Below are 16,891 nucleotides of genomic sequence, written 5' to 3' on the forward strand. Positions count from 1 at the left end.
ACTTGTTTGTATATGCTTTGAGATCACATCAACAAAAAATCATAAAAAATAAACATTCAGAGATCAAGTAACGGGACAAAGCTTTTCAACGGTTATAAACGAAAAATCACGATTTAACGGTTATTTTAACTCTGATTTTGATGATTTTTTATAACTACACTCCTTGACCCTATATGAATACAATGAATGAATTCGATCTTCAATTTAAAATATTTACACAAGTGGATACCACAAAATCTTTTGTTATACTTAATGAAAGTATAAATAAACTCTAAGTGTTAGTCAATCTATCGTTTTACGAATTCTCCAAAACTAATTTCAACGATCCAAACCGTCAAAATTGTTTGTATATGCTTGGAGATCACATCAGCAAAAAATCACAAAAAAAAAAACATTCAGAGATCAAGTAACGGGACAAAGTTTTTCAACGGTTATAAACGAAAAATCACGATTTAACGGTTATTTTAACTCCGATTTTGATGATTTTTTATAACTACACTCCTTGACCCTATATGAATACAATGAATGAATTCGATCTTCAATTTAAAATATTTACACAAGTGGATACCACAAAATCTTATGTTATACTTAATAAAAGTATAAATAAACTCTATGTGTTAGTCAATCTATCGTTTTACGAATTCTCCAAAACTAATTTCAACGATCCAAACCGTCAAAATTGTTTGTATATGCTTGGAGATCACATCAGCAAAAAATCACAAAAAAAAAACATTCAAAGATCAAGTAACGGGACAAAGCTTTTCAACGGTTATAAACGAAAAATCACGATTTAACGGTTATTTTAACTCCGATTTTGATGATTTTTTATAACTACACTCCTTGACCCTATATGAATACAATGAATGAATTCGATCTTCAATTTAAAATATTTACACAAGTGGATACCACAAAATCTTATGTTATACTTAATAAAAGTATAAATAAACTCTATGTGTTAGTCAATCTATCGTTTTACGAATTCTCCAAAACTAATTTCAACGATCCAAACCGTCAAAATTGTTTGTATATGCTTGGAGATCACATCAGCAAAAAATCACAAAAAAAAAAAACATTCAAAGATCAAGTAACGGGACAAAGCTTTTCAACGGTTATAAACGAAAAATCACGATTTAACGGTTATTTTAACTCCGATTTTGATGATTTTTTATAACTACACTCCTTGACCCTATATGAATACAATGAATGAATTCGATCTTCAATTTAAAATATTTACACAAGTGGATACCACAAAATCTTATGTTATACTTAATGAAAGTATAAATAAACTCTAAGTGTTAGTCAATCTATCGTTTTACGAATTCTCCAAAACTAATTTCAACGATCCAAACCGTCAAAATTGTTTGTATATGCTTGGAGATCATATCAGCAAAAAATCACAAAAAAAAAAACATTCAGAGATCAAGTAACGGGACAAAGCTTTTCAACGGTTATAAACGAAAAATCACGATTTAACGGTTATTTTAACTCCGATTTTGATGATTTTTTATAACTACACTCCTTGACCCTATATGAATACAATGAATGAATTCGATCTTCAATTTAAAATATTTACACAAGTGGATACCACAAAATCTTATGTTATACTTAATAAAAGTATAAATAAACTCTAAGTGTTAGTCAATCTATCGTTTTACGAATTCTCCAAAACTAATTTCAACGATCCAAACCGTCAAAATTGTTTGTATATGCTTGGAGATCACATCAGCAAAAAATCACAAAAAAAAAACATTCAGAGATCAAGTAACGGGACAAAGCTTTTCAACGGTTATAAACGAAAAATCACGATTTAACGGTTATTTTAACTCCGATTTTGATGATTTTTTATAACTACACTCCTTGACCCTATATGAATACAATGAATGAATTCGATCTTCAATTTAAAATATTTACACAAGTGGATACCACAAAATCTTATGTTATACTTAATGAAAGTATAAATAAACTCTAAGTGTTAGTCAATCTATCGTTTTACAAATTCTCCAAAACTAATTTCAACGATCCAAACCGTCAAAATTGTTTGTATATGCTTGGAGATCACATCAGCAAAAAATCACAAAAAAAAAACATTCAGAGATCAAGTAACGGGACAATCTTAAAAACAAAAACTCTTTATCCTTGCACATTTAATATTTGTAATAGATTAGTAGTGTATGTATTATTTTTTTTATTAGGCTTTCATTTTCGAGTGTAGATATAGTACTTGAACGAGAAATGTTTTAATGTTTTCAAGTAATATTTATGTCGCAATGTGTGGTATGTGCAAATTTAAAAAAAATATATTTTTTTCTTAACGGGTCATAACGGGTCGGGTTACTTTACCCGTTGGGTAAAGTGACACGACCTGTTAAGGACCCGTTAAGATAACGGGTGTGACACGACACAACCCGTTAAGATAACAGGTGTTACACGAAAACGACACGAACACGACAGACACGACCCGTTTGCCAGGCCTAGTCCTCACCATGAAGACTTGTCAGTTGATGGTTCTATTCTCGGATTAACTAGGTAGTTTTTCATTTTGTATTGTTTTGTCCTGCGTAGCAGGCTGCGCTGAGTTGTTTATAGCCTCATTCTTGCGATGACTTTTGTGGCTCCAGTGTTAGGTCTATTACGTACGCCATCTTTATAGAGGATCTACACTGGTTGCTTATGGTTCTTGTTGTGTGGTGGTACTCGTGTAGGGGTTTTCCATATTTACGAATTTGTGTGAATTTATCTCCAGGTCAAAGATATTTGGTCACTGGAGAATTACACTCATTTGGCACCTTGATGTAACGTTGGTTGTATGTATTTGTTCTAATCAATGAAATTCTCTATCGTTTATGTTAAAAATAAAAATTGTGTACATTAGATATTTTATACCTTTGTTCTAGATTTGAAACTTCGTAGTTTCACTTTGAGGTTTATTTATAAGAATGGTAATGAAATTGCTTATGATTTTGGAGACTTGGAAGTAGTTACATTTTGCTCTTAAAACTAACGTGAATTGTCACCTGCTCGGATTTACTTTGGGCCGAATCCGGGGTGTTGAGCAAAAATTGTACAACAAATAATTCACTCGACACAATTTCACCCTCGTTCATTTTTCCAAAGAGGGCTTTATTAATTTGAGTTCGACCCATTCTAGACAATGCGTCTATTAACTACAATCCTTCGTTAAATAGGAAAAACCTTTGATTCCAATATGAATAAATCGTAACTTGGGGATTTGGGTGTTTGTTTGATTTTGTGGCTGCACCTAGGTCGAGCCCTAGATTGCCTACATACCCTCTCGAGGGATCAAGTCACTCGTAGTTCCTTGGATTTGGGTTTGGGTTTTGTTAATGAGGGAATGACTCACTAAAAAAGGATTTTGTATTTGGTGAATTTGGTTGAATGAACCAAGGATTCGATTTGAATTTTGTGGTGAATGTGGTTGAGGTGAACCAGGGATTCGATTTGGAGTTTTTGTCTTTGTGCTTTTGCATCTAGATTGAATCTCTAGATTGCCTATGTATCCTTGGTGGAATCAAGCTGGCGTAGTTCAAAATGTCTTTGTTTGGATTTGATGCCTTGTGCAATTTTGAACTTGTTCAGGCAATGAGCATTTGATGCCTTACACAGTTTAGGCTCTTGCAAGTGAGAAGTTTGAGTCACTTGGAGCTTGAAGCGGCTTCGTGCTTTTTGGCTTCGTGCCATTTGAGACTTAACGCGGCTTCGTGCCATTTAACGTGACTTCATGTCATTTGAAGTGGCTTTGTGCCATTTAGTATTTGGAGCGGCTTTATGCCATTTGGATTTGGATTTGACTTTGGAGAAATTTTGTATCAATTATATGCCAACTGATACAACGGACAAATTTACTTTGGAAATCATGTCCATTGACTTTACTTGGAAATTTATACCAATTAGTTGTTAATCAGTATGAACCCCTTTTGACTGGCAGCTTTGTTTTCTGAATTCAACTTGCTTCGTATTTGAAAGCTTTGCTTCAGATTTTATTCCGCAACAACATCAGTTTAGAGTTATCTACTAATTTCATTTGTAGCTCCTTGGTGGTCTTGTATTTGTTGTTTAGGAGTACTGATAAGCCTTTGTAGAATTACCTTCGTCTTTTTGGTTTTTGAACAGATGACACCCTTTTAATTGTTGGGTCTTTCAGCCTTTGAACCATCATGTGATTGCCCTATTTCTTTCATTGTGCAGAGGATTTATTTGAACGACCAGGCTGAGGTTTTGCCGTAATTTGAAATCACCACCCAGGATACTATCATCTTTTTCATCCTGTATCCACTTCAAGTCTTTCATAGGAGTTTGCCCATTTGAATCAACCATGTGAAAGGATCAGGGGGTCTTTGACTTCCCTGCAGCACACTTGCCCTTTTTGGGTCTTTTACTGCAATCCTCCACTACTTTGGAATCAACTCTCCTTTTCTTAATAGTAAGGCTTTCGGTGGAATAAGAAGGAAGAACATCTATTGAAGCTGCGAAGCCAGAACATCAAAGCTGCTACAGCATCGTTGTCTCAAGTACTGTACAAAGCTTTCCTTGATGAAAACTTATTTCTTTCTTTGCTTTTGACTTGTAGGTTCTATCATTTTGTCTCCATCTCATCTTTTATTTGTGTTTGCGTCAAATCTTCTAGCAACTTAGAAGACAACTTCCTTTATTTTTTTTTATTCCCTGTTGTAGCTTTCTTTTGCAGACTTTACAATCTTCACTTTTCCTTCTCTTTCGAATTCCTAGCACAAAAATCTTTTGGTGGAACTCTTACATAGAAAGGTAGCCTCCATGTCTTGTACCCATGATGAGCAGCAAAGAAAACACCAAAGACTAGAATGTACAAAGAGAACAGTTTCTTTCTTCTCGAGTTTCTTCTTTTTTGTCCTCCTCTTTATTTTTGTGCTTTCTTTGGTTTTTTCTCTGTATAATTCGAAATTGTGAATTCTGTGTATCTTGGTATATATTGCTTCCTTCCTGCCTTTCTCATAGGGACTAAGCTTGGAACTTTGAAGCTGCACTTGACGGACCGGTGTGTGATATTTGTTGTCTACAGAAGTTGCTTTGTGGTTTCTCCTCCGTTGCATCTAAGGCTTTGGTGAAGAGAATATGACGTTTGTGGTCTGGAACTCCTCTTCTTTCTTTGTCTCGAATACACTTGGTGTAGAGATATCAACTTTCCGGCACCTCCGTGTCTCCGCCTAGAAAATTTATTGACCAGCAGATTTTGACCATCCCGGTAAAGATCATTTTCCGACACCTCCGTGTCTCTGTAGAGACATGCTGTGCCAAAAAAATGCTTAACGAGTAGATCTTGTTAAGTATTGGAAGAAGGACAGCAGGCCAAGCTGTACAGACAGCACAGCAAGCATTTGCTGACTCATGAACAGCAGGGAAAGGAATGTGCATGTGCATGTGTGTTGTCCGAAGTCTTCCCATGCGTGCTTGGTTACTGTTAAAGCATTTTCCCATGTGTGCTGTCAGAAGACAGCAGATGGTGCTGCTGCATGTGTGTGTGCTGTTACCTATCTGCTGCATGTGTGTGTGCTGTTACCTAGTAGTTTAATGTGTAAAGGTGTATAGATGGTGCTGCGGCATGTGTGTGCATGCTGTCACTTACAGTTTAATCTGTAAAGTGGTTGTTGTGGTGTATATATCAAAGCCTTCCCGTAAGGCCTGAACATATGTGAGATTTTGAAGTATTATAATTCAAATCAGAAATTCTATATGGTCTCTAGAGCCTTTTTTGTCTAACGACAAAGATCCTAACCTATTATTCTGTCCATCATCGCTTCCATGGCTGGAAACAATGTCCCTGCTATCAACCCTAACCCCCAAACCACCACCTTTCAACCTTTTTCCATTATCGTCAATATCAAACTTGATAGAACCAACTACCCACTGTGGTTGGCTCAAATTCTCCCTATTTTAAAAAGCCGGGACTTGATGGGGTATGTTGATGGCACCTTGGTGTGTCCCCCAAAACATGTTGCTGGTTTGACAACCGTGAATCCTGCGTACACAACGTGGGTGCAAAAGGATCAAATGATCCTTAGCTGGATTAATGGATCTCTGATTGCGTCTGTCTTGTCTGTGGTGGCAAGCAAAAGAACTGCTCGAACTACTTGGGAAGCTCTGGAGCAAAGGTATGCATCCACGTCTCAGAATCGTATTTTGTTTCTAAGGAATGAATTGTTGCAGACCAAAAAAGGTGATCTCTCTGTGGCGGATTACCTTGATCGCATGAATGTGATTGCTGACAATCTTGCTCTTGTTGGGCAACCTATGAGTGATGATGAACTGGTCCAGATTGTGTTGAATAATCTTGGACCAGCGTATGAGATGACTGTGAGCGCAGCACAAGCTCGTGACAACCCTATCACTTATCCTGCCCTTGAATCCTTGCTGCTGACAACAGAAAGGAGAATGGTGGAACACAATGTTCCGTTGGTTGAAGGAGCCACTGTTAATGCCTTCGTGGCTTCTCGAGGACGTGGGGGTGGTCGTTCTCGTGGTGGTGGACGCGGGAACTACTCACATCGTGGTGGTGCTCAACGAGGTCCCAATCCTCGCCATTACAATGCTTCGCAGAATAATCAAGGTACTGGCGAAAGGTTTGTCTCTAGTGGTGATAGAATTGTGTGTCAGATATGTGGTAAACCAGGCCATCCTGCATTGGATTGCTACCAGCGCATGAACACTGCCTTTGAAGGACGAATTCCGGCCAAACGACTCTCGGCCATGACTTCTTCACCAATTACTCTTAACAAACAGCAGAATGGTTCTTGGCTCCTAGACACAGGAGCCAATGCACACATTACTCCTGACATTCACAATCTGGCCAATCCCAAAGAGTATCACGGGAATGAAGGAGTAGGAGGTGTAGGTAATCACACGGGCATCTCAATTGCACATTATGGTTCCAGTAAACTTCAAACTAAATCTTGCTCATTTGTTTTACGTGACATTCTTCATTGCCCAACTGCCTCCACTAATATCCTTTCTGCTCATCAGTTTACCCTAGATAATGATTGTTACTTACTTATTTTTCCCCATGTTTTCCTTGTAAAGGACCTCAAGACACGGAAGACACTTTTCCGAGGGAGATGTGAGAATGGGTTGTACCCATTTCCAAATGGCAGTGGCTGTCTCAAGCATTCTGTTACTGCATGTGTGGGAGTTCGAGTGTCGGTTCAAAAGTGGCATGCACGTCTTGGCCATCCTGCAAAACCAATAATCAAGTTTTTAATTTCAAAAAAATTGGTACCAATTCATGGTACCTCTGATGTACGCTTTTGTGAGTCATGTCCTCTAGGTAAAAGTACTAAATTACCTTTCCAATTGTCCGAGTCTAGGTCTCAATTTCCTTTGCAACTTATTCATTCAGATGTGTGGTGTTCTCCAATTCCTTCTAACGAAGGTTTTCGTTATTATTTGTTGTTTGTGGATGATTATTCGCGATATTCATGGATTTTTCCCATGAAACAAAAATCTGAAGTTTTTGCGATATTTGTGAAGTTTAAAGCCAAAGTTGAAAATATGTTTAACAAATCCATAAAAACTCTTCAATGTGATGAAGGTGGTGAATATAAGAATCATTCTTTTCAAAGGTTTCTTGATATTCATGGTATTTCTCAACGTTTTTCTTGCCTTAAACATCCTGAACAAAATGGTTTAGCTGAACGAAAACATCGACATTTTGTCGAAACTGCCATGGTTATGCTTGCTCAGTCTTTCATGTCAACTACGTTTTGGTTTGATGCATGCTCAACTGCCACATATCTAATAAACCGATTACCTACTCGTGTATTATTTGATACATCTCCGTTTGAGAAATTATTTCAAAGAAAACCCAATTATGAGTTTTTGAAGGTGTTTGGTTGCCGTTGCTTTCCATGGCTAACACCATACACGCAAAACAAGTTACAACCAAAATCAAAGTCCTGTGTTTTTCTTGGATATTCTTTGAACCATCAAGGATACAGATGCTTGGACATGACCACAAGACGAGTTTATTTGTCTCGCCATGTTCTATTCGACGAGGACTCATTCCCTTTTAAGGGACTCACATCTCCTTCTGCCAGTGTCGACGAACAAGGTAACAATTTTTTCCCTCATATCTTACCTATCTTTCCATTACCCCACTAATCCACCATCCATGGTTGAACCTGTATCACAGCTCAACCTACCTTTAGACCCTAACCTATCTATAGGACCCTCACTATCATCAAATGAGCAAGTTTTAGTAACTGAACATCGTGTGCAACCCACTGTCCCTAGTGATACTGGACATTCTATGACTACACGGTCTAAATTAGGGGTTCACAAACCAAATCCAAAATATGTTATGCATGTTGCACTTGATAACTCTCTTGTTGAGCCTACCTGTTTCAGTCAGGCAGTCAAACATGAGGCGTGGAGAGAAGCTATGGCGCAGGAGTTTAATGCACTACAAAGAAATGGAACTTGGAGCTTAGTTCCGTACAATTCTACAATGAATGTGCTACCCAACAAATGGGTGTTTAAAATTAAACGTCACGCTGATGGCACTCTTGAGCGACATAAAGCTCGGTTAGTTGCCAATGGTTTTCATCAGAAAGCTGGTGTGGATTACAACGAAACTTTCAGCCCTGTGGTAAAGCATAGCACCATTCGACTCGTCTTGAGTCTTGCTGTGTCAAAGAAGTGGCCTGTACGCCAACTTGATGTGCAGAATGCGTTTTTGCATGGATACTTAAATGAACATGTTTACATGAGACAACCATCAGGCTTCATTGACAACCAGTTTCCTCATCATGTATGTAAGCTACATCGATCTCTTTATGGTCTCAAACAAGCGCCTAGGGCTTGGTTTCAACGGTTCTCTGATTTCTTGTTTCAACTAGGGTTTGAGGAATCTACGTGTGATTACAGCCTTTTTGTGTTTGACAGGCAGGGTATATATATTATTCTGTTAATTTATGTCGACGACATTCTTATAACAGGGAACAATCCACGCCAGGTGGCTCATTTGATTCAGAAACTTGGTAGTTTGTTTCTAATGAAAGATTTGGGACCGCTCAGTTATTTCTTAGGCATTGAAGTGAAGTATAATGGTGATGCCATGCATCTTTGTCAGTCTAAATATGCACTGGATCTCCTCACTTGCACAAAATTCACAGATGCCAAACCTATTTCTACTCCTGTGTCGTCTGGTCAAAAACTGAGTGCTCATATTGGCGATCATTACATCAAACCAGAGATGTATCGCAGTGTTGTGGGGGCGCTCCAGTACCTCACCATCACACGACCTGATCTGTCCTACGCTGTGAATCAAGTGTGCCAGTTTATGCATTCCCCGAAAAACACACACTGGATGGCAGTCAAGAGAATTCTTCAGTATCTAAAGGCTACATATAATCATGGCTTACTGTATCAACCAGGAACTGCTACGTTGACAGCTTATTCGGATGCAGATTACGCTGGCAACCCTGATACTCGTCATTCTACGGGTGGTTTCTGTGTTTATTTGGGTTCTAATCTTGTCTCCTGGAGTTCAAAGAAGCAGAAGACCGTTTCACGTTCGAGTGCAGAAGCGGAGTATCGCCAGTTAGCTTATACTGCTGCAGAATTATCATGGTTAAGGTCTCTCTACAAAGATCTTCATTTAAATTTGGTTCCACCAACCATTTGGTGTGACAACATTTCCTCAATTGCCCTGGCGTCCAATCCAGTCTTCCACTCGCGCACTAAGCATCTGGAGGTCGACTACCATTATGTTCGTGAAAAGGTGGTTCGAAAACAGCTCGTAGTAAGTTATGTGTGTTCTCAAGACCAGCTTGCTGACATTTTTACTAAAGGCCTCTCTTGTTCACGATTTAAGTTTCTTGTCTCCAAGCTTCCAGTTGTTCCCCCACCTGTTCGCTTGCGGGGGGCTGTTAACCCAAGTATTGGAAGAAGGACAGCAGGCCAAGCTGTACAGACAGCACAGCAAGCATTTGCTGACTCATGAACAGCAGGGAAAGGAATGTGCATGTGCATGTGTGCTGTCCGAAGTCTTCCCATGCGTGCTTGGTTACTGTTAAAGCATTTTCCCATGTGTGCTGTCAGAAGACAGCAGATGGTGCTGCTGCATGTGTGTGTGCTGTTACCTATCTGCTGCATGTGTGTGTGCTGTTACCTAGTAGTTTAATGTGTAAAGGTGTATAGATGGTGCTGCGGCATGTGTGTGCATGCTGTCACTTACAGTTTAATCTGTAAAGTGGTTGTTGTGGTGTATATATCAAAGCCTTCCCGTAAGGCCTGAACATATGTGAGATTTTGAAGTATTATAATTCAAATCAGAAATTCTATAGATCTGACCGTCCATACAGATCACATTCCAGCACCTCCGTGTCTACATAGAGACATGCTTAGTCGAGAAAATGCTTGACGAGTAGGTCCTGGAATTTTTGGAAGCATCTTTCTGTATCTTTTTTAATGGGAGCACAGCTTTCTTTTCGCGGCTACAACTCCTGAGGTTTTTGCAGGCATAGAGGAACGCAGGGGTTGCTAGCGTATAGGTTCTTGTTGCTGACTAAAGTTTACTCAAGACAACACTTGCCTGCAAAATAAATTTACTAGAGAGAATATGAAGAGAAAAGAAACATAGGTTTTGTACCTTCTGATTGTTGCTTATAGTTTGCTCTCCTTCCTTGAAAGGCTTGGTTTGGAATCGCCGGCAACGGATTACTTCGTCTTCTCTTCCGGCAATACTTCGTTGCTTCTTTTCTTTCTCTCAATTTCAGCTAGTGCCTATTTATAGGCATCCAAGGAAGGCCCTAGAATTTTACATGAGGCAAAATAGAGGTCATGCATTGTACTCCACCACTTTCTCTTAACTTCTCCCACCAATTGTTTCCAGTCCTCCACGTCTTTTGTTGCAGAAAAAATGGGGGGCTCATGTTTTGCACGTCATCTTCTTTTGTGCAATGAAACACATATTTTCTCATTTATTTTTTTTACCCCCTTTTTATTATGTAGCCGACTGCATGTTTTCTTTTGTTGATGAAGTCATGTTTTGCACGGCTTCTTCCTTTTGTAGAAGCAATTTTTTTTTAATTAATATATTATCCTTTGTAAAAATATATAGTTCACCACGGGGCATGACAGCCAATGTCCAAAGAAGCAACTTGTACAAGAGGCTGTGGAGTTTGACTTCCAGCAACAAATAGCATTACTAAAATCAACATTTCAGTAATTATGAACAAGCAAAGTATACTTCTGAATCATCCCAGTTTACTAAACATCGGGAGATGACAGTTTTTGCAAGACGTCACATCTCGACTTAATTTGTATTTGAGGACGTAACATTCAAATTGCTACATTCAACAAAAAAAAACATTGAATTGAAGCTTGAAAAGGAAATAAGTCATCTCACCTTAAGGAACGATCTTGTCATCATAATTAGAGAGTAACTTCAGCCGAATATCATTCTGGAGTATCAATTCTAGAAAAACACTTATGCTTTTGTCGAGTCTTGCCAGAGTAATCTCGAATATTGGATGAGGAGGTGCTCACCGGCGTGAATCATATATAAAGGAATTGGGTATCCTAACTGCCTCCAACTAAAGGGAAAGATGATAGTTTGCTTAACCCACACCTGATTTTGGTAGTCCTTCAAAATCCATAATTCCATTGTATTCATCTGCATCAACTGCCTGTCACCTATTAGAGCCAAACACACTTCCGTTTCAATAAATTTCCAAGCTTATCGATCACACAACAAATTCCTTAAGCATAATCTTTAGGAGTGGGATGACTTTGAATCTTTCGTTTTCAAGGTTGAAAACCGCCATAATAATTTGTGTTGAGTCATGTATCTAATGTATGGCTCCATGGATGCACACGAAGTCTGTTCATATTGTTGTCATATTGTTGTTCATATTGCAGCCGAAGTCTGTTCATATTGTTGTTATACCGACTGTCACCTTTTGCAAGGAGGTAAGACTGCTTGTTTACATTAATGGTACTCCTCAGACAAAATGGCAAGACTGCAAAAGCTCATTCCTTGGTTTTTTATGGGGGTTGCCCTGGATAATGATTGTAAATTTTTTTTTTTTTTGCTGAATGAGGAAGTGGGCTAATTTTCTTTTACTTGAAACCTCTGCCTTCCAAGAATTATTATCTTTCGCTAGCCCGTCTTTGTCTCTGTCTCTTTCTATCTTCATATCTCTCAAATGGCATTTTGTTCATAAATCGCCCTCCCTATGTATTAGGTGAAGGGCGAAATAGATTGGTGGGATAAAAACTTCTTCTGTGCCTGGCTTTTATTATAAGAGGAAGTGGCAGTGGCAGTTGACCTCAAGGTATAAATGGTTGATTTACTGGATGCATCTGGTAAGTAGGCTTTTGTGGCTTAAATCCTATGTGCCTGCTTTCTTCCTAATCGATACACTGTTTTTCTTCTTTAACACAAAACTTTATTGCACAAATTTCCATTAGAAATAGAATTTTTCTTATTTCCTTGATTTTATTTATCATTTTTTTAAGTTTCTAATATAAATGGGAGAAGCTTACATAATTAATCTGATAAATACTATAGAAGTTTTAGAAGGATTATGACTGGCTACTTCTACAACCAACAGTCCGAGAGCAATTTGGCTACCTGGGGATACTGATTTGCTCCTGATAGTTTAACAGCACTTTTGTTTAAGGTTATGTTAATAATGATGATTTTCATGTGTGTTGAACAGTTCATTTGCGTCCATTTGCTTTAAGGTTATGTTAGTATTGAGAATGTGAATTGAGATTATACATGAAATTTGCCCTACTGATGATTATGTTTATTACGGTGGTCAAGTACTTGTGAGACAAATTTTGTGTGCCGTATGGGTTTGGTACTCTTGAACTCCATATAGCTCAGTAGGCCTACTAACCAATTATCCATAATATTTTACGAGCAATACCTATAATAGCTACTTTGGATTTTATACATGCATTATTGATTCAGTTTTTTGTCTTTGCTTGAAAATTCCGAATAAGTATGAACGGCATTCATGTCTATATGTGAAGGGATTTAATGGTTTCAATGATAGAAAGTTATGATTATTTTTTGCATAGTTTAAAGAAGTTTGGCCATCACAAAGTTAAAGATTGCTTGGCTAAACAATTTCAGCCACATGTTGAAGTTATATATAATATATAGTAGTTTGCATTTGTGGTAACACTAAGACACCGAGTGCACTTATATTGCAGCACAAAGTTTTTCATTCAAGCTATGACCATGCATTGTTCATTAAAATATTAATTTCTTGGAGGGCTAAAGGGTTAAAACAAGTCATTTGGCCCTCATTCGGTTAGAGATGGCCTTAGGCGGGCTAGGGTGCCTATGCGCCTGGAGACAAAGACCTTGGTAGAATAGACGAATTTAAGTAAACTTACTATATTTTATACAAGTAAGTGCCTATTTAAATTACACTTACAAAATAATATACTAGTATTGAGAATTTGAGGTTTATTATTTTAATTAGGTTTATTATTCAACATATAACATACAAAAATATCAACATTTTTGCTTTAGCATTTTAGTGAATTTGATGGTATGAGATGAAAGTGCAAGCGACTACGAGTTTACAGGGGTGGGAAAAAAATAGGGAAAATTAGAATCCCCTACAGTTTGTCTATACCATTTAGATTAAACATCTAAATTTGATTAAAGTGCTTTGACCAATACTCACCTCTATTTTTTAAAATTAAAATAATTTTTGAATTTATCATTTTATCTGCGTGATGCACTTTTCCTTATTTAGTGGAGATATTAGTAATTAAACTATATTTTCTCTTCCTCCAAATATGTTTTTTCGATCACAGTTTTTAATTTTGTTGTGCAAACATTTAATATTATTTCTTTTTCCAAATGGTTTTTTCTTTTTCAAATAGTTGGTGATCAACATAAAAGGTCCATGTAATTTTTTCAATTTTTTTTGTGAAATTATTATTATTATTATTATTTTTTGCTTTTTTTTTTTTAAGTATAATTGTTGACGAATTATTATTAGGTAGAATACATTACGTATATATTATCTGCGGGTACGTTTGAAGTTACAAAAATTATTAATTGGTACGTTTATTTGCAATTTTGGTACATTTGATTTGATACATATTGTTAATATTGGTACATTATTTTTATTTTGGTACGCTTTATTTTGTACATATTGTGTATTGGTAAGTTTGTATTATTTTCAATCCTATTTTCTCATAACATACTAAAAGAAAAACTTATTTCGGTACATTTGATTTTGGGGAATTTAAAAATATTTTAAACTATTTTGGAAAGAAAATATCTTAAATCGTAGATAATTATTGCTAAATTGTAGCATTATTGTGAAAATAAATTGAATCTAACCAACCTTTTTTTTTATTTTTCACAATTACCTCTAATAGAGGAGAGTGTAATCAAAAGGCTAGATTATAGGAAATTTATTACAATATAATGTGCATATAGCACCACATTATGACAAAAAAAAGTTTAATCAAATCACTAAAAGGCATAGATGTTTGATATGGAAAATTCAAAACTGAGGCGCCTATATCAAAAGATCCCTTTAAAAAATTTCTATGTGCCCTATAAATATTGAAAGAAGAGAAGGCTATCTCTCAGTATACAGAAACCAACTTACTTATTTTCAAGTATTCTGAAGTTTGTTTTCAGACGTATAATTGTGCAATCTCAAGTGCTAGATCATACCGCCTACCAGATGCCTTGCCACACCATCCCAATTTTTCTTTCACTCCCTAGCAAACCAGCCAAAATCGACAGAAGAAATTGAACTCGCCTCTTCTCACTGCCGCACACGATTTGCAGAAAACTTCTATTCAGACGTTACTCTCCTAATGGATTAATTTGACCTCTCAAATCAAAATTTTAAATCCCATCCATGGGCGGATCCACTCTTGGACCCAGGTGGTTCGGGGACCACCCGGACGTCTGAAAAAGCATCTGTAAGAACCTTCGAGGACCACCCAATGATCTAGACATTTGGTAGAAGAGAGAAACCATCTTGAACCTTGGTTACAACGAAGAAGAGAGACTTTTCTCTCCATTTCCCAGTAACAAACTCTCATTTTTTTAACCACGTTCTGTCACCCTAGCATTTTAATTAGCAAAGGAATGGTGTATTTTTCTTTTTTGAACAAAAGATATTATTTACACAAAAGGATGATGTATTACTCAACTAATATTTTTATACCATATGTTTGACACCGTTATTTTTTCTAAACTCCATATAAATTCATTCAACCACTGAAAAGTATTTCGTAAAGTACTATGAACTCGTAGGGCTTGTTCGGTATGGGATACAAAACCGAAAACCATGTCCTGATTCCGAAACCAAAGTTTTCAAGAATCCCAATTTCAAGACCAATCCAAAAACCAATTCCCGTACCGAAAGTTTGGGATCGGTTCAGTATTGGGTACCGAAATTTTTGGGATTTTCGGTTTGGTTTCGAGATTTTTTCGGTTCGGTTTGGAATATTCGGTATTTTTTTTTGGGGCATTTTGATATAGGTGCCTCGTTTTTTTAATTTTTTAGACTAAACATACACTCCTTTTGAAGATTTGATCAAACATTTTCCTAAAATTTTGGTTATTAATTTCAGTTTTTCACATAAGTTCAATTTTGTTTAGAATTTTAGTTTTTCACGACTTATCCTGGGCATTTCATTTTCTTTTTTCTTTCTTTTCCTATTATCCCCATATTTATGCATTTATTATCCATCTCTATGCATTTTTTTATTGTTTGTTATAATTTTTACCTTTTTGTGAATATAGTAGAATATTTATTAAAAATAAATTGTCAAATTTTATTATTTAGAAGACCCAAATCATAATAAAGATTTGTTTGATTATATAGCTACGTCTAGTTACCTATAATATGGACACATTTAGTTTTATAGTGGATTTGATTTTTTGTATTTCTCGGTACATTTGGAATGTAAATGTACCAAAATGGTTATCTGATATAAACATTTGGTTTTGTGGTACATTTGGGATTTTTTTGTTCATTTGGTCTTTTGGTACAATAGGAATCTAAACGTACCAAAATGGTTACCTGACAATGGGCACATTTGGTTTTATGGTACATTTGAAATTTTGGTACATTTGGTTTCTTTGTATATTTGAAATCTAAACGTACCAAAAAGGTTGCATAACAATGGATACATTTGGTTTTATGGTACATTTGTTTTCCTGGTACATTTGAAATCTAAACATACCAAAAGTCAATACTTTTGTTCTCAAATGTACCATAAGTTTTAAGTGTATTTTTTATATATCTAGACAGGAAAAAATACGTATTGAAGACTTTTATTGAGACAATTTTAATAGAAAGAAATTTTATTAAATGAGGAATTAGTTAATTAATTTTTTATTTTATTTTATTAAAAAATGTCATTTAATGTAGAAGGGGATTGACGAAATTAAATTTCTATATTATAGGAAATTAGTTGTTAAGGTACCTTATGCCTCTATATAAATGCATTTAAATTAATGACATGGAAATTAAATAAATAGAAAATTATTGAGGTGACAATTGATTGAAGCACATTAATCAAATCTTTAAAAGGGATAAATGCTTAATCTAACAACTATAGAAAAGATGTAGGGCATTTTAATTTTCCCTTTTAATAATTCATTGGTCACTTTCCACCATGATAGTTACTTTCGATTTAAAAAAAAAAAAACAATTAAATAGTTATTCAAAGACTTATCAATTGACCATATATTAGCGTTAGCATATACTTCTTCAACCTTAATTTGTCAAACCTAATCTTATCCTCGTCAAACTGATATTAATTTACCTATCAGATAAGTGGAATTTCCTTTTTATACTTTTGTCCAAAGCCCTCTTGAATAATGAGGTCATTCATCACG

This window comes from the organism of the source record quoted next, unplaced genomic scaffold (assembly GCF_019419815.1).
Source record: "Pyrus x bretschneideri cultivar Hongxiangsu unplaced genomic scaffold, Pyrus_bretschneideri_v1 Contig29, whole genome shotgun sequence".
NCBI lineage: Eukaryota > Viridiplantae > Streptophyta > Magnoliopsida > Rosales > Rosaceae > Pyrus > Pyrus x bretschneideri.